We start from the raw sequence: 22,377 nt of genomic DNA, 5'->3' as shown, positions 1-22,377 counted from the left end.
AGGAATGTTTCATGTGTTTTCTAGAAATCACAGGGTGTGTCATGTACAAATAAGTCATTCCTGAGAAGAGTCATTCAGGAATGAATTCCCTTCTAGGAAATGCTTGTGACTGCAAAGAGTCTGTGAGGCTCTGTGCAAATGTGCGGAGTGTGTCCCTACAGAGACTATCCTAACAGTAACATATCAACATAACAGTAAGAAATCCTAAAAGCATGATGAGATAACTCAAGGAATGAAAATCTTGCAGGGGGATGGAGAGTTTTGCCTGGCTCCCTGTTCAGGTAGGTTGATGGTGTTTCACCATGGGTGCAGTTCTGCCCTTGAAGACTGTTTGACCATTTCAGTAGGTCAGCTAGAAATGAGTTCTCGTTATGTCTCCTGTTGGTAAAAGGCCTTTTTAATAAGAAGGTTCTTTTCCCCTCAGCAAACCCTTCAAACAACCTCATTTTTAACTGTTCTTTTCCTCCTTGTGCTGCTGTTGTCCAAGAGGCAGAGGTGAAGAACGTATGACCAAGAGTCTGCAGGGGGACATTTCTTGTAAGGTTAGACTGGGATCAGCTGCTGATTTTATTCGTAATTCATCTTGTGACCTGCAGAGTGCTGTTTTCATGGGTTTGGGTTTTGTTTTGTGTAATAAAGTTTAGGCATGCAGGCTTTGGGGGAGGAGCGCCTCTGGTTACCCTGCTTATTTTGGTTCACTATAGCCAGGTCCTCACCGTTTATCTTGATGTTGTACTGAAATTCTTGACATGTAGCTATGGTGGCACAGGCAGCATGGTACCTTTATAACGACCTTTCAGATCATTTAATCTTGAATCCTACCTGAAAGAGCATCCATCTCGTGTATTCTTAAGGGCTTCTGTGGTCCTGAGGTAAAAACTAATCAAAATGTTATGGTTTGATGGGTTGTACAACTAGAAATTGGTCTAAAAAAAGTGAAGGGTGTGGATTCTATCTTTCTGTTTTTCTTTCTTTCATTCCTTGTTAGTTTTACATATTTTGACTTGCAAAACAAAACTATAAAAACAAGCGCCCTTCTGTGACTCAAATAAACTCAAATGCCTTCGTTAGCTGAGTTTTTAAGCATTTCAGTATTGACAGTTTGCCTGTAAAGCAGGGAATGCCGGCCAAGATGTTGCTGTAGTGCTTGTCTCCGTCACAGAGATCCTGGCATGCATACAGGTATGCTCTGGTGGCCCTGTGCTTTGTTATCTGCTTCACAGAACTGCTATGGGGTTCCCTGCTAGAAAATACAGTGGGGAAACTTAAGTATCTAAAAAAAAAAAAACCAACCCCAAATCACTGTAGAATCTCACTCGGCACAAACTTCTGTTGGCAATCAGTATTCCTTCTGAATTCCTAATTATGTAAGTACTGAAAACTTAGAGCCATAACTATAATTCAACAAAAACTGTTTCCCATTATCAGAAATAAGAACGTTGCTTTCATTCACTGCAGTCCCAAAGCACTTCTATAAGCTCTGCTGATTTAGGTGAGTACTCGACAGTCAAACCTCATTTCCTTGAATGAAGCCGGGAATAAGAAAGTCATTCAGTTGGCGGTGCTTGGGGTAAACTGAGATTACTTTTTTTTAATGCGCTGGTACGAATGAACATACTTGATTTCTCTGCTAAACAAGGTTTGACATATTTAGAGGTTGGTTTATACCCCACAAAAATAGGAGTAACTAACCATGCAGCAAGCGGAGGCAAGAGGAGGCGCGCAGAGCTGAAGGTAGAGCTGAAGTGCATGGGACGCGGCTGCTCACGTGCAGCATGGCCAGGGCAAGGGGTTAACGCTCCTCCTCTTTCACGAGGTGCCGAGGGATTTTTAATCAAGTCGTGTTCTTTAGCGTGATAAATCGGATGGAACTGGAGGAAAACCTATTTTCCCCATCTCACAACTTCACGTGCAAAGTTTAATTCAAGAGCAAGTATCTCCTTTGTTTGACTTCTTTGCCTTTTTTTAAACTTACGTGAATTCTACTTTTGAAAGCTTTCTTATTGCTTCCGATTTGAATTTTTAAGGTATACACTTTGCAAAGGAAAAATAGGAAAAATGTCCTCTAATGATATTTAATAAAATTTTGTATTTGGGGCAGAAAATATTATTTTTAGGATTTTGTTCATCACCGTGAATATTTTTAATTGATGGGTGGACTGGGAAAAGTTCTGTTCTTCTTCCAGTCGCTCGGGTTAATCTGTGGGTTTGAACGTTTAAGTAAACTGTCAGGTTTCATCTCTGTCCATCAGCTTGGGTTGAGTGTGAGTTAATATATATTATAAAATCTTCCAGTAAATATTTGATTTCAGATGGTTCATACTCGGTAGAGCAAAGTTAATCTGGTTGTGAAACAGGTCAGCAAATCCTGGGTGGAAAGCTGAGCCTGACATCTCTCCATGCTACACTGTGATGCCAGCTCTATGGGCAGACTGTTCCTTCTCCCTCACAGTGCCATGAGCTGGACATTCATAGTATTTAATTTGAAAATAATAAATATCCTTGTTTTCCACACTGATTCCTTGCTCTTCTTAAGGAATGTTTGGGATTTTTGTTTTCAAGGTGCACTGAGGTTTGCTGGCCAAGCTTTGAGTGCATCATATCAGGATCTGAGAATTGAAGCAAGTACACTGAAATCAAAGGGACTTTACTCTTTGTTATTACCACAGGGAAAACAAATCTCCTGTTATGTATATTTCAAATAATTGAGTTTTTCATAGATGAACTATATATGAAATTCACCATTGGCTTTTGGGGTAAAGCAGAAAAAGAAATTGGGAGCTTGTCAGCACTGTTTGACTGGCTGGGACGTGCGCTTCGGCTTGCTCGCTGTGTGTCTTGTTGCTTGAGTTTGCAGGGGGTTGGCTCACCTCCTGCTACTTTGGTGCTAGAAGTCGCCTCTCCCCTCTCCTCACCGCCTTTTGATACCTTTTTTTTTACCCCACCCGTCTCTATAGCATTTATTTTTAATGTTACAAAAAGCCTAGATCCGTTTTGCTGCATTGATCTTAACCAGAGGAGCTTGGCTGGCCACCTTTAATTGAAAAGAAAGAAATCATAAACCCTTGGGCTACTGGGTTCTGAATTGCGTTGAACAGAAAAAAACAGCTGTAGGCATTACCTTGTACACAGGGAAGAAACTCTCTTGCTTGGCTTATTTGGCAGTTACAAAAATTACCACGGTTGGAAATTAATGTGTCTGCCATTAATCAGCAATATTTTCAGTTTAGTAACCAGAATTTCCCCTGCTGTTCCTACCTGGGAGCAGAATTAAACCTTCTGTTGCAAGCGCCCGGGTGAACACCCAAGTAGCCGGTGCTGTGAATTGCACCGAGAATTCTGCAAACTTCCAGCAGCTAAGTTTGTCATTTGATGCCTTTCCTTCCCCAAATCCTTGCTTCCATCTCCCCGCTGTCCTAACCCTCTCAGGGCGACCCTGCTCTAATAATCACAAAGTGCTATGATTTAATCGGACACGATCGATGCGCTCTTTCTAAAGCAGAGCAGGCTCAGTTCTGCTTCCCGTCCTGGCGCGTGTGAGACGCTGTGCTCTCTCGTTGGGGCCATCTGCCTTGCATAATTGCTGTTATTTAACAGCAATTTTATTACTCAATCCTACTTCAACTCTCTTAATCCCCCTGCTCTAATGGGCTCCCTGCTCTCCTCAGCAAAACCGGAGGAGAAATAAAAAAGCCAAAATGTTTCTAAAAGAGGAGGCGGGAGGAATCGGGGAGAAGATGAGAAACGGTTTGTTGAGTTGTTTTTGAATCCCTTCCTCCCTCGCCAGTCACTCAGGTTGCCTCCCGCTCCCTTCTGCGGTTAAACGGCCGGCCCCGGGAGGTGGTCCACGCTGACAAGTTCTGCATTTTCTGAAATACAGTATTGACAAAAATATCCTCCCTTTATCCAAGGGCCAGCAGCTTTGGAGGTAGGCAGGGGCAAGGTGGAGGGGAGAGGTTTGGCTTTTTCCTTTGAATTTTTAATTTTCTTTTTTTTAATTTTTTCTTTCAATTTTTATAAACCTTATGTCTTGTTTGTACCTGACTATGTTTTGAAATCGTCTGTAAGCATCTGGGTGGATTACATCTGGTTTGGGTTCTGCCTGAGCTTCCTTTGAGTTCCGTTAAATGGATCATTATAATGAAACGGGGAGCTTTTCTGGCACGTTCTGTCTCAGAATTTCAAAAAAAAAAAGTGTACCTCCACACTTTCCACCTCTGACATTTTCCTACATTTTCATTGACATTTTCTTGCGTGGCAAAAGGCTGAGTGCACCTTAGTGTTAGTGAAAATATTTTTTTCCTGTTCTACTTTTTGGGAAAGTTATTAATCTTTTCTGCCAGAAAATCAACTTTTGTAGGAATTAGAACCTTTGACCTCTGTGAATGCCTTTGCACGGACGGACAGTTTTCCATGCTGATTCCTTTCTTTGAGCAAATACTCACCTGGCGCTGATAAAGCTTCGTAGATAGTAAGTGGGTGAGTGTTTTGAGGAAGGTTTTCTGCGTGTGGTTTTGCTGTTGTTTTTACCTGGGTCATTTCGCTGATCCAATTCACAGTACGGAGCTCTGTGCTGTACAGAAATTAGCCTGACGAGGGATGGCTCTCTGCTGGGATTCGAGCTCCCTCCAGGCTTTTGGCTCTGAGTCCCTCTAAATCTTTGCTGCTTTAAGCAATGCGCAGATTTGGGCAAAATAGAGCTATAGAAACCCTTGGCTGGAGTGTTGCTCTTTGGAAGAAAACACTGGCTAGTGAAGAGCTCTTCAGTTTGGGCAGGGAGGGAATTGCAGGAACCATAAGCCAGTCAAATTCAGGTGGGAAACGAGGCGCAGCGTTTGACAAGGTGTGTGAAGGAAGATTACGACGGAATGAACCGTCGAGAGAGGTGGATTCCTCATCTTCTAGGTACCTTCTGCTCTTGATTGGCTGCCGCCGGTAAGGCTTTTGGCCGAACGCAGCCCCGCGATGCAGCGGCGTGCCTCGTGACGGTGACGGGAGCGTGCCTTCATCTGCGGCAGCCTGGCACGCTGATAAAGTGTACCAGGGTTCTCCCATGGGACGCCCGTGGTGCCCACAGCCTGCAGCTTCGCCAGCCTCACGACGATACATCCGTGCAGTAAAGCCCATCGTTATTAAATCCATTCCCTGGACTCGGAGGACATTGCCTCTGTTCTCTCCCTACAATGCACATGACCTAAAGCACAACCCAATAACGTATGAAATAGCCTACATTCAAAAGCCATACAATTAAAACCTACAAGTAAAAAGTATGAAAGATCGAGGGCTTTGCTGACATCCTGGTGTCCTGCAGTGGCTGAAACTTGTAATGAGAAGATACCCAGATAGTCCTAGGAATGGGACTATCCCATACGATCTCTGAAGATGTCAAACTGTTTCTTGCCCTTCTGTCCTTGAAAAAAAATTCCCTTCCAGGATCCAAATCTGGTAATTAGTTAAAGAAAAATAAAACTCACAAGCCAGACACTGGAGGTTTGGTTTTTTGTTTTCGTTTTTTTAGCTTAATATTCCTCCAAGCACTAGCATGTGCTCTCCAACACTCAGCCTCTTCTTGTGGCCCATCACATTGCATCATGAAAAGAGAAGGGGGAAGCAGCTTCTCCATCTTCGGTCAGTGCCAAGTAACTGAGCAGACCAAACCCAGACAGCAGCACAGGTTGGCACTTCTGTTAAGTTACGCAGCCCATAATTCATGATGGTATCAAGTTCTACCTTGAAATGAGTTTTCTCATGGCCATCTCTGGCCTGCTTGAAAGCTCATTCTTCTCTGATGGGAATTTTCTCTTTTTCTTGGTTGTTTAAAAAAGTTCCGGTGTAGGACTTGGGTGCTTATTTCTGCAGTTCATGGGTCTTTTCCCAGTCCTGTTCTCTATGGTTTCAGTTTTACTCAACTGAAAGTCTCAAACGCTTTTCCTACTTCCAGATTGTAGCTATGTGAAGGGAGATTGGCACTAAAGCACCCAGAAACACTAAACCCATCGCTAGTTTGCTTCCCTTGTGGATTTACTAAACAGGCTCAGCTGCCAATAGAATAAATTCCTAAATAAAGTTTGTCAACGTGCTGAAAAAAGCCCCGAGCAACCTCACGTCTTTCAGACAAACAACTGCATTGACTTGGGCAGGAACGAAATACAAGCAACAACTCACGATGTCTATAGCGTAACTTCTGTCTGCACATCCGCTATCAGAGGCAGCCCCACCGGGCACAACCGAGACCTCCTGGCGCGAAACAGGTTGGCCAAGGAGTGTCTGCTGCCACTCAAGGGTATTCCTTCACCCGATGTATTTGAAATCCCATTAGAGCTTGGAAGCAGTGCTGAAAACAGATACCTATGTGGAAATACCAAATGTACATAGCGATGCGTGCCAACGACTGACACCGTTGTCTATCGCTTGCTGAGATGTTGTGAGGAAGGATGAGAGGGAAACTTTGTGTTGCGTAAGTTAATAGTTATTCTATTTAGGGTAATCAGTCTTCCTTATCTTAATAGCTGCATACCAGAGTTCTCATGTGTCTGAGAGACACAGGACAGGTATCTTCACAACTACTGATGGGGAAATTCTGGAGTAGTTCATAGCCCAGAGATGGCCATAGCTCCCAGTGCACCAGCGCAGCCCAAAGTGACCACGTGTACTGGCACCAGCAGCTCCCGCCGCCTTCCTTTCTGCAGCTGCTGGGTCTGAGTTACCAACAGCCCGCGCTTCATTCCAGGCAGGGTATATAACTTTTTAGTTTCCATTCTCAGTTCGTGTCCTTTACTTTGTCCAGAGAAATACATGATGGTGGTGGAGTCTGTCACGCATCAGACGCCAGTTCTGGTGAGTAAATGGAAGCTATGGCATGCAGGTTCTTACTGTGCTCATCTACGTGTGCTGGGTTTGCTCAAAACCTTCAGAGCAGTCAACTCTGCTGTAGGGTGCTGTTTCTGTTGGTCTGCACGGATCTGAGCAAGGTGGTGGAGAGTGGGTGGTGGCAGGCGTGCCTGGCTGTGCGGCAGGACTGTCATGTAGGAAGCCTTTGGCTCAGAACTCGGGTGACAGCAGCAGCTATTTCACCCCGCACAGCCATCTGTGGAGGGGGGGAGCACACGTTCTCCTCTGCTTCGCGGCTCTCGGTGGATGGAAGGTTGAGCTGGGCTCGAAGTGTGTTACTGGGTTGCGACCACTGAAACGGAGCAGCAATAGGTTCTTGTGCGCAGATGCTTGGTTGTGGCCAACAGTGTAAGTTGCTAATGAGCAATGCTTCTGTCTGTAGGTGGTCTGGGAACCGAGGGAGGAGGGCTGGGTTGATAAAGATCGTAAGAAAAAGAATTCAAGACAAAAACAATTAAAAAAACAAAACAAAACAACCCCACCTCCCCCCCCAAAAAAAACCCCCAACCCTTGAAATCCCTTTGGGACCAGTTTTTACGGGTCTGTAGTTAAAAATATCATAATTAAAAAGAGTTTTCTTATAGCAGAGAGTTAATAAGCAGGGAGCATCTAAGAAAATACTTTTTTTTTTCCCCTTCACATGCTGCCTTCCCACTTCCTGCTTCTCTGCCGTCTTCGTACCTAAGGCGTTTTCGTGGATGTTTATTAGACACTTCCAGCAGAAGGAGGGTTAAGTACATGAGAAGGGGGTGGAGAGGGAATCCCAGCTTGGAACTTGAGACTTTCCAGCTGAGAAAGAAAGATTCAGAGATGCAGACGTAATCATACAGCACTGCAATCAACTCCTGTGTCAAAAGAAGTCAGGAAAGGCACATAAATAACTCCAGAGCCACACTTAATGTAGAGCAGGACATGTATCAGTAATGCTACCACTTCCTCCAGGGTGAGTATAGAAAAGCTTCCTGTCTAAACGCTTGCAAAATGATTTAAATACTTTGAAATGCCTTGGTGTAAACTTCAGAAATTGAGGTAGCTTTGAATTCAGCTTATTTGCTACCAGATCAAACAGATGCTCTTTTAGCTTACTGCAAGTTTCAGGTTGCCTTGCGAATAGTCTCCAGGAATAAACTGCCGTTGTCTGAAGCACAATCTATATTGTTTCCTGCCGTAAACTCAAAACTCCAAATGAGCTGCCAGGGACTGAAAAGCACACTCATTTAGCGGGAATGCAAATTGGTCGGGATTCTTTAATATCCAGATTTGAGCTCTTCTGTTTTAATGGCTTAAGTCCTTCCAGCGACTTGCTTGTGTTGCTCCAGTTACCTGCCTGCTTCAGCGTCAGGAGCTGAACCTTTCCAGGTAATCCACGTGTTTAGGATGGGCTCTCCTGAAGCTGTCGCACAGCTTCAAAGTGTCCTCGGGAAATCTGGTGTAGCTTTACATTTTATTTGCTGTCTGTCTAATGTACAACGGCTTCTGTAAGGACCGTGGTGGGGGTGTTTGTGGTCAGTCTGCTGGTCTGAAGGATCCAAAGTCGTTTTGATCGATACAGGCAGAATAAATGATGGAAGAGGAAAGAGATGCTGCTGCCTTGCTTCTCAACGGGGTGCTTTCTCCCCTGCTGGGTGGATGGTGATGTGATGTTACAGATGGTGTGTGATTTCTTGCATTATTAATGTTATTATTACCAGTCTTTATGGCACAGTTCTTGGTTAATGCGCGCGAGTTCATAAACCGTTTCATGCTGGGCTTTGTGTCTATGTGTTTGTAAAAATGCCTGTTTTCCATTACAAAACTGGGAGATAAACGAAGATGACAGTCACATTTTCCTAACATAAATTTCTCCCTTTCTCGGCCCTCCTTGGAAACCATAAATTTCAGCAGCATGTCTGTGTGCTCCAGACATCAAAAAGCCACATTCAGGCAGGCGGATTTACAAGCCCTCTGTTTTCCTTGGGCAAGTCCTTTGCAGAAGAGAAGATAGACATCCAAATGATAACAGAAAGCTGGGAAGGGAAGCAGAGTTAAAGGAGGAAGCTGTGCAATGTGGGAGGGGAAGGAAAAGTCTCCGGGGAGGACTTGTCTCAGCTGATACAGTTCAGGTGGTGGACAGAGATTTTTTCCTTCTATTTCTGGCCAGTAAACGTCTTGTTTTCCTGTTCCTGTACTAAGTGCTTTCAGCCATAACTGTTCAACCTTTTCTTCCTCACAGCTACAACTCTTGTCCAAGTTGTTATCTCATCATGTCTCGATTGATGCAACATCCTTTTCTCTTGGCCTTGATGAACACTGACTTTTGCCCAAATCGTATCCATTCAGAAACTTCCTCTCATTTGGCTTTTTCTTCTCTATCGCATCAAATTCTCGTCTGTACTTTTGCGGTCCTTGGCCTGTCCTCATCTTATATCCTGTTTCTCATTTGAGATCTGTTCCTTCCCCCACGCTGCCCCTTGCACTTGACAGGAACAAAATTTCACGTGCAAACAACCTTTACTTCTTGCCCTTCGGTCCCTTCCCATGGTGTGGTGTTTTCTGTGCCTGTCGTGAAAATCTTCACTGTTTCAGTTGCTGGCATGCTAAGACTGCTTCCTAATAGGCCTAAATGTTATGTTAATATTATTCCTAAATATTATGTTATTTTCCTGCCCTGTATTCCCTGTCTTTATGGGCCTTCTGTCTCTTTGAGGCTTGGCCCATCCTTTCTTCCTTGTGTAGCACCTAGCACCGATTTGTAGGGTACCAACAGCAATTAATTCATGAGTTGTGCTCATCCCCAGTTCAGTGGCTTTGGCCATTAATGCATAAGCAGTGTTATTTGTCTTTTTAAATTATTCTTAGAATTATGCTAAGATTAAGCATAATTAGGTTGGAGTTAGCACCCATTAACAAAACCAAGACTCAAGGTTGTAGATTTGAAACCTTGTTCTGGTTTTCAGTCTGCTTTAAAAACTTTACCATGCCCTGCAGAGCAGATCAAACTCGCTGATCTGCTGAAATAAAACCTTCCTTGCAACTTCAATCTGCTGAGTCCTTATCAGCAAAATATTTGGGAGGCCACAGATCCATCACCATAATTACCTGCCTGGACAGCAGGGTCTTTGCAGATTTCCTGCCGTGGGTATGCCAAGGAGGAAAGGAGACTTCAGCTCGGCTCTCCCTCCTGTGTTCTGGGACTTCTGGCCAGCCCGTAGCTACATCCAAGCAGACTTCCAGACCTTTTTGGAGTGCTTTGGACCTGCGCGTGTCTTTTTTCCAAATGTGTGCCTCTAGGCTGGCTGTATCCTCGGCGTGATGGACTTGCTGTGCCCATTCTGCATAGGGCGTCTGCGTGTCGTTTGGGCTGGGATTTCCCTGGCAGGGATACAGGAGCTGTGTGCGTGCTTCCCTGTCCCACCGTCCAGCTGTGGCCAAGACTCTCCCCACCAACACACACACATCGGCATTGGGCTGAATCTTCCAAAATTTCTCATCCCACCAGGTCGTTCCCAGGGATGGTGTTTTCTAGCCTCTGACTTTAAGAGGCTCCAGGCAGAATCAGGAGTTGAGCTGTTCAGTAACGACTTCGAGCCATGACTTTTAGGAGAAACCTGTTTTCTTCAGGGCTTCCTTCTGTGTTGTAACACGAGCGTCTGGGCAGCACCCCAGCCATGTCCAACGGCTTCTTGAAAGTGCCTCTGAAAGGTGTCCCTGCTCGCCTTCTCCTTCGCCAAGCATAACGATGGTAATACCAAAGCATAAAAATTCGAATGACAGTCTGACTCGATAGCTTTTTTTATTATTATTTTTTAGTAGGTCCTTCACTGTTTTGGCATTTCACACCACACTGGTGGTAACAGGAGCAAGTCAGAAAGGAAACTGCAGATCCTGATTTTGTTAGAGGTGGCTAAGGCCAGGCTTAGCCCGTGGCTAATCAAGAAGGACTGTGATTTCAGGGTGCCATAATCAGCAAAAATCAGCTCAGTCTTGTTAGCTGCTGTAACTTCTAGCAAGCTTTATCATGGGAAGAGATTTAATAGCCCGGATCACCCTCTGTTTTCTTAATGAAAATATTCCTGCACTGTTCTGGTGAGAGGTTTTTTTTTAGATTGCTGATTTTTGTCCTCCTGTTTACTGGTTTTGCCATACGTGACAATCCTGACCTACTGCTTCCCCGGGATTGTTTATTTCAGCTGGCGTAAAACATTTCTCTCTGTTATCCTAGTGCTTTTAAACAAAATCCCATCACCCAAACCAAAAGATCCTATCAAGATAAGAGATGTTGCTTGATGCAGTGCCTACCTGTGAGATCTCCTCTTCTACAACAAATCTGGCATTTGCAATCTGTGTTTTATTCCCAAGAATATACAGCCTGGTTTGTGTTGGTCTGTAAATATTTGGGCTATGAGGCTTATCCAGTCGATTTTGACAAATTTTCTAGAGCAGGAGATCCCTGAATGTGGTAGGTCTGTTTCTGGTAATGTGGGTGCTGGGTGGGCAGGTTCTTCTGGGGGTGAGCTGGGACGGGGGGTTGCTCTGGGGTCCTCCTGAGGCAGGAGGAGATAGCAATCCATCTCTTCCATCAGCAGGTCTTGGGCACAGGCTGCTGGCATCACCAGAGCAATAAATGAGGGAGTGGAGAGTGTGTCTCTGCAACCACCAGGCATTTTTATCGGCTTTGCAAATCGTGTGTTCATAGCTGAAACAGAACTGTTGTTCTCAAGGAGTGCCGTGTCAGCATCTTTTTGGCAGCAGCGGCGGTCGCGTTCATGGATCCCAGTCACATTCGTGGTTTGTGGTCGATCACAGATAGCACCTGCCTTCCTCAAGGAGGGACTTTGCTTTTAAACACATGACCACCAACTTTAGCCAAAATCTCCGTCCCTTTTGAGCGTATTCGTTCTACAAACACCAAGGAGTGCATGGCACGAGTCTCGATTTTGACCGTGCTGGTGACGGAGTCTGTGTCAATGTTCTCTCCAGATGTGTACCACAGCATCTAAGGACCGAAGCCTTCCTGCTTCGGTTCCCACATGTACTCTGTTAAGATCAGCATCCTTTGCTCCCTGGGACCGGTTTTGTACAGTAGCACTCTCGGGTTGTGAATTTGAGCAGCTGAAGTAGGGCAGCTTTGTTTGCACATCGTCATTCCAGGAAATCCTTGAACCTCTGCTGTGGCAGCTGGGTACACCTTACCAAACTCTTCTCTGCCCGATATCTTTCCTTTATTTCTAGTACGGTGGAATTCAGCTTTAGCTTAGCAACTCCACCTCTTTCCAAAGTGAGTTTGAGCCTTCTGTCATGCCTGTTCTGCAGATTTTCCCCAGATGTAAGCATCAGCTCTGTAGACTTTGGAACCCTGCTGGATACACCAACAAAAATATGTTGTGTTTTCCAGTGAAACACCTCTGGTGCTGAACTCAACCCAAGCGACAGGCTGAGGAAAGTGTCTCTCAAAGAGAGTGCTGAATGCCCACAAACATGCGCTTTATTTTTCTAAGGGCACCTGCCAGAACACTGCTGATGCATCAGGCACAGAAATACATTTGGCATTAGACATCTCTCCCAAAATGTCTCTCTTTGTAGGTAATGGAAAATGTTTTTTTAACGTATTCTTATAGTTATTTTGTCTATACAGATTTTTTTTTTCTTGCAGAAACATGTGATTGTAACAAACCTGTTGATTCTTTTCCTTGCTCTGTGGTTCATAATAATTATATCTTTTTCATCTCAAGGTGCCACTATTAAGACCAAGCTTTCGGCACCAAACCCTGAGTTTTACCTCGTTACTTTCTGCTCAGTGCTCCTGTTGCTGGCTCCATGCTGCTTTGTGTACCTCTGCTTTAAAATCTGCTTCCATCGCGGCACCGTCTCGTTTCTGTGAAGCCTTCCCTGAACTAATCCTGTTCTCCTCTATTTTCCTCTGCTTTGCATTTGATTTGTTTCTCATGGATTTCTGCTCTGGTGAGGCTTTTTGCTGCTCAGGTTTCCTCAGGATAACCTTTTACTCTTGGTAAAGTAGCTTCTCAGAGCCAAAAACAAAACAAAAAAAACCCCCAAATATATATATATCCCAGAACCAAAGGTGGATCAAAGCTACTAAGGCCATGAGGCACTGTCTTGCATTTGCAGCACTTGTGGTTAGTGCTCCTATAAATCTGCTTCCAGGTCTTCAGAGTTGTTTAGCAGAAGGCCTCTTCTAGCACACCAACTTGTTCCAAATAGTCCGTGCATGACCTTCTTAAAGCATGGCTTATGCAGGGAGCAGCTGCAGGCAGCTGCTGGTCTTTGCTTGGGATCACAGACGCCCCAGGAATCCCATGTTTTTGAAAGCCCAGAGCTCCTTCAGCTGCATTTTATGAAGTTTAGTTTTATGGATAATGAGTCCCTTTGCAAGCCGGCTGTAGCCGAGGGGTTCCTTGCGAGTTCAGGAGGTATCTCCATGCTTGGCTCGGGTTTGGCGTGCAATAGAAGCTGTCTCTTCTTTCTGTCACTGATGTTTCCTTGGATCCGGGGAAGAATTAATCCTTTAGGTTAGTCAGCCATAGCCCCACACGGACTACAGGAACCTGGCAGCAGCAGAGCGTCGCTGTGTTGATTGTGGAAGGGACACAAGTCTCAGGATAAAGGCAACCATAGATGTCAGTGCCCAAGAAGGCTCGCATGGCAGAAGCCTAGACTTGGAGTAGTGCGATCACCGTCCCAGGGCAACAAATCAACCTGTCCTGGCTTTAGTCCTTGCCTGGATTATTAATTCTGTTGAGCTCCACATTAAGCAGAGTCTGCCCCTGTGACAGAGGGACTCTCAATTTATACAGTGATGTGATCCAGGGAGGGGGAGCAGGCAGTCTTCAGCAACCAGCACCGCGCTCCAGTGTATGGAATAAAGAATCCTGTAGTATGTAAACATGCCCAGCTCTTCCCTTTCTTCCATTATTTTGGTTCTTAGCATTTGCCAGAAATAAGATCAGTTTCTAAGTAATAATAATAATAATAATAAAACCTGATGGTAGTTTTACATTGTGGGGTGATGTCTGTCCAGTTAGTCTGAGCTCTTGTCCTCATGTGTCTGGAAAATGTCTATTTATATACAATGTACGGAGGTTTTTTCCAGTTTCAAGGTGGGGATTTGCCGAAGGCCCAGTCTGGGTTGTAATGAAAAGTACTGGGACAGACTGACTCATTCTCCTGCTATAAACAGCTAACGTACATAAACTTTCTATTTCTTTTGCACTTTTTGCTACCTCTTTTTGTCCTGTGTCTTAAATGCATTTGTTTTTATGGCAGGGAGATGAAGCCAAGACCAACTATACTCATTCAGCTCCTCCCAGGATTTTAAGCCTGGTCCTTTTAGCTACTGGAAGCAATATCTCACCACGTGCACCCTGCAGCAGGACAAGGGGCTAAATGCAGGCCTAATTCACTGTCCAGCAGCTTCATTATGTGATTACTGTGTCTCATCGTTAATAGATCATCTAAGCCCTTCTAGGTCTCATCTAGTCCGTGCTCTTATTAGCACAGAGTTGCTTCTTGCAATCCACTTTCCATTTTTTTTTCTGTTTGGTTTAGTTTCATGTGTTCCCAGAAACTAGTCTTTCCCTTCAAGCTGTGAAAGCTTCCACTCAATTAACAAGCAAGCTGGATTCAGCCAAATTCCCTTTTTATCTTCATTCCATGATCCTGTTTTATTCATTAATAACGTAGAAAGTATTTCATATGTATGTATTGTTGTCATTCATCAACACTGCAGTTTGGATTTCGGCTACTGCTGAAGATCCTTTTCCATCGTGAGGGCCAACGCGCCTTTGGCAGGACATCAAAGGCACACGGCTGTCCTGCGGAGAAATGGCCTTCCCAGAGCTCACGTCGCTAATGTCTGCGTTCATCACCTTCTCCAAGCACAGAATCTCCCCCCCAGCTCTGCCCCGTCGCCTGCCGCAGTGCGAGCACCGCCGAAAGCGTGGTCCCTTCCACACGCAATGGGCTTCCCAGAACTTCTGTCATCTTTCCAGCATGTGCAATGGACCCGGTAGGGCTCTTGGCCATGTGAAGGTCTGGCATTTACAGACACATGAGTATTGGCATCCTCGGGTGTAAGTCTTCTGTCACCAGTTCCGGTTCAGGCTTGGCTGTCATCCTAGAAGACACAGGGATGGAGGGACCAAATTTGGGATCTCCTTTCTGCCACCGGGATAGCTCTTACCTTGGCTCATCGATGGGTAGGAGAACTGAATCATGGATGTGGGTAGCTAAGACCCTCAACTGCTGTGCAGACCCAGACCCCCGGTCTCGGAGATTTAAATAAATCCCTTCCCTGTCCCATGCAGACTGGGCACAGACCAGAGTCCAGCGTCACACTAGTCCGTCGCAGTGGTACTTCTCAGTGCAGAGTTTTTGTAACAAGCTTTTTTTTTTAGTCCTAGAAAAGCTGAAATTCAGACAAGCCAAAGGGGCCTGTGCCAAGGTTCTCTCATTCACAGACCTTGAAGTTCTGGTGGGCAGCATGGGAGTCTGGGGATGAACTGCAGGACACAGTGGGGAGGACCTGGGATTGCTGCAGCTTCATCAGAGAGAGCTTGGAAGGAGCTGGATCCACCAGTGATGGCTTTTTCTTTTCCTAGAAGAAACCTAACTGCTGCTGCAGGATTCCTGCCGGGCCGAGACCAAAGCAGAGTGGCAGGGGAGCTATTTCTTTTAGGTTTTGGAACTTTGGGAGCCCTGGAGAGGGGAGAAGTGCTTTGGGGTAAAAGAAGCCTTCAGCAGAGAAGCGGGGTGGCCTGGCAGCCTGGAGTGCCCATCTGCTTCCATTTCAGGGACCAGTTTGGAGCTGTGCTTCACCCGTTCCACTGCAGCTGATGGGAAACAAACCTGTGCTGGTCTAGCAAGCGCTCAGTCTCCACAACTGGGAAAGGGGCTCAAGCTGTGAGATGCGACACTGTTTGAAAGGCGTACGCTATGGCGCAAGTTATCAACTACCGAGTAACTCTTTGGTGCTAGCAAATGGCTAGAGATAAAACCAGCTTTTGCCATAAAAGAATCACTGGGCTAAGCCTTTGATGCTGTCTTTCTTCCTCCGAGCCAGAGTCTTCCTCCTTTCCTCCCCTCGTGTTGCTTTCTGGTATATTTACCTTTGGAAACTACGAAAGCAATTCTGAGCCAGGGGGTTTGCTGCTGTGACTGTAGCTGGGCTTTAACTGATGGGTGGCTCCTGCGAGAGCACTGGCTTTCACTGGGAGCCTGAGTTCACAGAGATATGGAGGTCACCAGATCTGTCCAACGGAGAGCAGCTGTCTGCATTGCTGGTGTTACCATTCCCATCTGGTGCTCTGTAGATTTGGTTGCTGAACTCATGCTCGCTGACAAGCATGGGGTGGGCAGGCACCTGGAAAGGACAAGCTGTCTGGTAGGGCTTGGGGGGGGCTGTCACCTATAGAAATATAGCAAAGAACAGAAGAAAATACACGTTTCTTTCTGCATTGCACAGTGTCTGGGATGCACATGGGAGAGCTGCTCCGTCTCTTACAACTGCACCACGGGCAGAAACACGACGTTGTTACGTGTGAGTGAATTGCTAAGCAAGGTAAATGCAGGTCTGAAATGCTTTTAGACACCCGAGAAGCTGCAGGTTCACACCCCAGCGGGCCCTTTGCACGGAGGTGTACAGTCATGCTGGCCACCAGACGTCGCGTGGTGTGGCTCCTTCCAGGCCAAACTGAAATTCAGTGTTTGCACCCGTGGTGTCTGCCAAATGGTTCGGAAGGACGCCCGGTCTCCTAGCGTAGCTGGTAAAGATCACGGGCTAGAAAAGCATCAACTCTGAATTCCCTCTTTCCTATCCTGCGCTCTTGCTGACTGCCGTGCGTTGTCCTGTTGGTCGGCCGATCGCTGTCCTCTGCTGCCTTGTATGGAGAATGGCTGTGATCCATTTGGGGGTAAAACCCACTGGAAACTGTAAAGGACTCCAGCAGCGGTGGTCGAACCTCACCTTGCACAGAGAGGCCTGGGGCAGGTTATTCGTAGTTCAGAAACTTCTTTCTCACCCATGAGCTATCTTATTTCCTCTCTAAAACTCTGTGAAACAGCTGAGATGCAATCCACCCTGACGCATGGATGCTTTCATGACTTGCTTCTGCACAGAAGCCAGATACAAAATCCACTCTTTTTCTCAATTACCTTTTTTTTATTTTTAATTATCCATTCATCGATGTGCACCTTCCCTTGTCGCTCTGCAGCTGATGCCCCTGCGGCAGCGACGTTGGCTCGGTTGCGCTCGGGCTGTGACTCAGGGTTCCCATGTCTCGTTCGTGCTGCGGTGCTCAGCAGCGATCATCCCGAGCCTGGATTGCGACCCCGCTTAAGGAACCGTCTGGTTTTTCTGTCTGCCAAGTACCGCAGAGCAGCTCTCGCCGCGGAAGGCACATGTGTCGTGGTAGCGTCTGACCTTTGCAGTTTGCTGTTGAGAAGAGGGAGACAAAAACGCAAGAACTAAAGCAAAGCAAACAAAACAAGGAACAGTTCTTCAAGTGCCAGAAGCAAAAGTCATTTGAGATAGCAATTTGTTTTTTTCTTCTATTTTTAACCCACTAACTTTCATTTTTCTCTGGAACTCATGGAAAGAACGAGCTTCTGGATAAGAAAGGGCGACTGGACTTGTGCTTAGCCATCACCCATCTCGTTAATCAGCAGCGCGGGGACGGGAGGCGGAAAACTATGTGACCGCTGAGCTGAAGTTTGGTCAAATCCCTCTTTCTTCGAGACATTTTTCCCTGATTTTGCAGAGAGCTGTCTCCAAACCAGAATCCCATATAAGTTCAGCGTTATTAAAATAATTCGTCTTTTAAACCTCAGCAGAATTTGTTTGGATTATTAATTTCCTCAAGGCCTCAGGCCCCTGTATATGTTGAAATAGATAAAACTCAGGGGTTAGCACACAAGGTATCCGATTGCACGGTCTCTCGGGGGTAGGAAATCACTTTACAAGCATGCCTAATAGGCCTAGTGCGTGGAAATTATTATTGGTGATTACACGGTAAAAAAAAAAAAAATGATCAAAGCAGATACCACACAGTGATGTGGGCACTGAAAGAAGAGGAAAATGAATAGGAGAGTCAGAAAATACAGGCTCCACACCAGTTTAACCATTTCCCTCCCCCTCCCAGTTTGTCCCTGGATATGGTCACATCAGTGGCTAAATAACTCTTCTTTCAGCAAAGGTTGTCATGAGTAACTGCTTGCAATTACCAGGAGGGAAGGGTCGTACGTGTCTTTTATCCAGTTCTTCCCCGGCTTGCTGGGAGCCTTGGTAAGATGGAAACCACCTCATTTTTAACTCAGCTCGTGCTGGTGTACTTCAGCTGGAGCCCTCGGGTCTCGACCTTGGCTTCTTGAAGAGAAGGGGAGGTGGAAGGGGCAGGTATTGCCCTTTCTGTCTGTGCCCTCCAAGCGCTGGATGTGGTGACGCCGCTGCTCACCCGCCCCGGGCTCACGGCAAGGGGGGGCTTCACCAAGGCAAACTTTGTGCAGAAAATGGTGTGTTAATGCGTGTGAATATACAGCGAGATGTGACCTGGGTTAACTCTCTGACCTCCACAGCATTCCGCAGGCTGTTTTCCGTAGTCTTTATACGCATAGAAAAGAAAGGAAAATACTTCTTTGGCTACTAAATAATGCTGATTTTTGTCCTAGTGCTCTCCTGCAGCTCCAGCCCTGGCTTTTCCTGGCTGCTCTTGGTGCCCCCCGGTAGAGCTTTCTGTTTTCCCAACGCGTACCTGAATTGTGCTTTATGTTTCGCTTCGTATCGCTTTTGGTGTGAAGGCTGGGTTTGGCAGCAGATCCCCCCCAGCAGCCACGGTGCTGTGACAGCGCAGGTTTGTGCCCTCTGGCTGGGGGGCTGCTGCCCTCGAGACCCAGCTCCCCTCTGAGGTGGGCTGCAGGCCGGGCTCCTTGCCTTTTCCCTCTCTCTAACCTTACCAGAGTCGTAAGCATCCCGATAAATAAACACCTTGCTCCTTTCCAGCTGCTTTGGTGGCCTCAGGCCAGAAAGCAAGGCTGTGAGAGTTACTCCGGTTTAGCGCTGCGTGCTGTCGCTGTGGTCTGTCTCGGGATCATAGAATCGTTTGGGTTGGGAAAGCCCTTTAAGATCACCCAGCCCTACTGTTCCCCTAATCCTGCCATCCCATCCTCAGCACCGCGTCTGCCCAGCTTTTAAATCCCCCCAGGGATGGGGACTCGACCCCTTCCCTGGGCAGCCCCTTCCAGTGCTTGACAGCCTTTTTGGGGAAGGAATTTTTCCAAAAAGTTTTCCATGAAGTTTGCTCCCCCCATGCCCCTGCCTCAAAAGGTTTGCAAGTGGGAAGGGCGAGTGGTGCATGAGAGGAGGAGGAGGAGGGGATAAGCTTGGGGAATTCAGCATTTCCTCCCTAGGAAATTTTAATAATGGTTATTTCCAGACGACGCAGGGACCATAGCTGTTGGCCGGATGCAAAGCCAATCCTTCCCTTCATTCCCTGTGGAAAAGGAGGAAGGCCACACGGGGTCCTTTTCCAGACAGCAGTGAAGTGCCTGCGGTCGTTTTTGCTCAGCTGAGAGGGTGACCAGATTTTATAAGTAAAGCAGAAGGTGTGAGACTGGGAATAACCCCAGTGCCGAAGCGTTCGTGGAGGAACGTTTCCTGTTGCAACCTGGGGGCTGGGTATGGTCCCGGAGTCTTGGCTCGAGAGGGGGAGTCAAGGCAAAAAAATCACACATCTAAAGCAAAATACTACCCCTGAAGAATTCCTGGGGAGTGTTGGGGCAGTGCCTGCGTTCTGGATCCGTCCCCGTCAACTTGGGGATGTTTTGCCCTTGTCCTAACACAGGGATATACGAGTTTAAATTGAGATGGGGAGCGATGAATCCCGTCTCTGTTATTCTCCCTGTGCTCCAGTTATGCTTCTCACAGAGTTAAAATTACCCGTTTGCTTAAGGGGGTTTTCATGACAAATTTAGGCACAGGGGACGCAGCTGACTTCGGCCGCTTTTTGTATCGGCTTCCTTCGCAGGCTGAGCTCGGAACATCTGTAAATTTTAGTGCTAAGAGAGCTGATAAGTGCTGCAGTAAATACTTGTCTGGATATTTTCTATGGGCCGTCTTTAAAACACCCCCAACATCATTTCAATTTGAACATAAAAGCTGACAGAAGTGACTGGAACCCGGTGTTGTCACCCACCCGGGCTGTTCTGGGAGGTTCAGCACCTCTTCCCCATCTGTTAACTGCCTTTCACCGAGCTCAGCTTTTCCAGGCGAGTAAAAGCCGTGTTCGAATTGTTCCCTTTCCCTGCCCGTCCTCTGCCTTTCTGTGCCCGCCCCGGCTGGATGCTTGGATGTGATAAATTTGGTTTTAAGTGTGGCTGGCTGTGGTACATCAGGCTGAAGGTTTGCTGGTGCTGGTGTGTTCTTCTGCAGCCGTTTTCCTAATCCAGGGTGCCCCAAAATACCCGAGGGTAGAAGGGGGCTCTTCACTCAGATGAGATATCAGCTGTAGATTACAAAAAGGACTGTATGGAAAATATTCGGAAAATATTTATAGTTTTTTTTATTTATTTACACATACGGCTTCCGCTGTGGAGTACAGAATTATTTCCACCAGGTTTTATGGGTTTTTTTATAGGGGTTTTAGACAAACTGAACATCCGCCCGAAATCACCAGCTATAGCGTCTTAGTCTGCAAATATTCCACGATAGGAAAACTGAGGGGTAGAAAGGGCCTTTCTGCCTTACACAGAGTGATTTTCCTTAAGAATTTAACCTGAGGTTTCCGAGAAATGCCGAATACCTGCCCCCAGGCGAACGCAGTCCTCCCCCCGCCGCTCCCCTGGCTGCTTCGACGCGTCCCCGAGGTTTGGCCCCGTCCCCGAGGTTTGCGTCCTCCCTCAGGTGCTCTGCATCCCGCAGAGACCCGATGCTCACGCGGGGTTTCTGTAGGTGGCCGTAGATCCGCCTGCCAGCAGTGGAATTTATGAGTTTATGAGTTACCGTGATGGGGGTCTGTGAAAATAACTGAGAAAAGGAACCTCTGGTGCGCTCCCCAGCAACCCACAGGTGTGACATCTCGAAAAGGAACGGCATCTTCCCTGGAAAACCTTCTTGGTTTGACAAATGCAAAAAAAGAGGAAAACCGATCGTGAGTAGGTGATAGGGAGTTTGCACGTGGGATTTATTAAAGGAGTTTTGCGTGCTCACCAAGCTCGGGGCACCTGCGTGTCCCATCTCGTAAGACTGGACGCATCTTGAAAACAACGGCACAGGAAAAATCCTGTAGAACTTAATAGAAATCAACTGGTTCCAATTGTTTCTTAACCCCCTTTATTTATTTTATTTTCATGGCTGAGGTGGAGCTACGTCCCAGGAAAAGCATGTTAACACGTAAACCGATTCTGATCCTTCTCACCAGGCAGTTTTGTTCTTCCACTGGAAAAAAAAAAAGGGTTCTTCATGCATGAGAGATCCGCAGCATGACCGGTGCTCTCAGCCCACAGGAGTTCCAGGTTAGTTGATTTTACGTCCCATCCTTTTAAAAAAAAAAACCAAACCACTGGAACTGCAGCAGCATATGAAATTACCCGTGGGAGAATAAATATCACCTGCGATAAGTGTTCGCAGGGATATGCAGGGGTGTTTCAAAAATCCAAGGTAAGCAGCTGAAGCTCTTCCTCCCTTCTTTACTGCTTCTCTGCCGTTCTGGATGAAGATGCGGGTTTGTCTGCATCTTGCAGGATAAGCACGCCGTGCTTTACAAGTGGTTGGTGTCATTTGGGTGAGTTGGCCGTATCGTAAAGGAAAGGGTGAAACAGAAACACCAGTGCGAGGAGCTGGGTGTTAAATTATTCTCCTGCTCAAGTTTGGCATTAGGCTGCTGCTGTTTCATGATGCTGCATCTCGTGAGGACAGGTTTCTGCTCTGCCAGGAATGAGTTAATTTGCTGAGTCTCTTCCTAGCGCTCGGGTTTCCTTGTGCTCAAGGGCTACATGCAGATAAGAGCTTGGGTTTTCTCTTCTTTTTCTATTTTATGGAAGCTATTTTATAAAATGCAATGCAGGTTGTAATTCATGCAAATGCAAATGAGGAGGTGAGGGGGTGGGGGGGGAAATCCAAACCCTTTTGCTGTGGCTCTGGGAGCTCTCACTCTTGCCCTCCCCAGCGTGTGTGCATGAGAAAGTGAAAACAAGCAGAACTGGGAAATGCCAGTCGGTTGTCAGCGGCGCGGGAGCCACCTGAAGGCTCGTTCCCCACCTCGTGGGGAGCCCCCTTCCCATCGGATGCCCCATCCATCCCTCCCGGCTTTTGCAACGTCTCACACTCCCGGATAGGAAAAGCGTAAGAGGTCAGGAAATGGTGAGAAGAGAATTAGATTTTAATTTGTTTTCACCTTTTTTTAATAATCCCTGACGCTGTTAATAATACAGGAGTTATATTCCTCTGAAGAATAGAATTAATAAACTTCCTTTTTTTTTTTTTTTTTTTTTAAATTA

The 22,377-nt window shown here is 46.4% G+C and overlaps 1 protein-coding gene across 3 annotated transcripts in view; it reads left to right on the top strand.

Annotated features, from left to right (window-relative positions):
* The window catches only part of LOC104125026 (BTG3 associated nuclear protein), a 309,443-nt gene that overhangs the window by 140,194 nt on the left and 146,872 nt on the right, over positions 1-22,377 (top strand). The gene's annotated exons all lie outside the window — the stretch shown is intronic.

Source organism: Egretta garzetta, unplaced genomic scaffold (genome assembly GCF_000687185.1).
Source record: "Egretta garzetta isolate BGI_Z169 unplaced genomic scaffold, ASM68718v1 scaffold284, whole genome shotgun sequence".
Lineage (NCBI taxonomy): Eukaryota > Metazoa > Chordata > Aves > Pelecaniformes > Ardeidae > Egretta > Egretta garzetta.
This window is presented reverse-complemented; position numbering and strand designations above follow the sequence as displayed.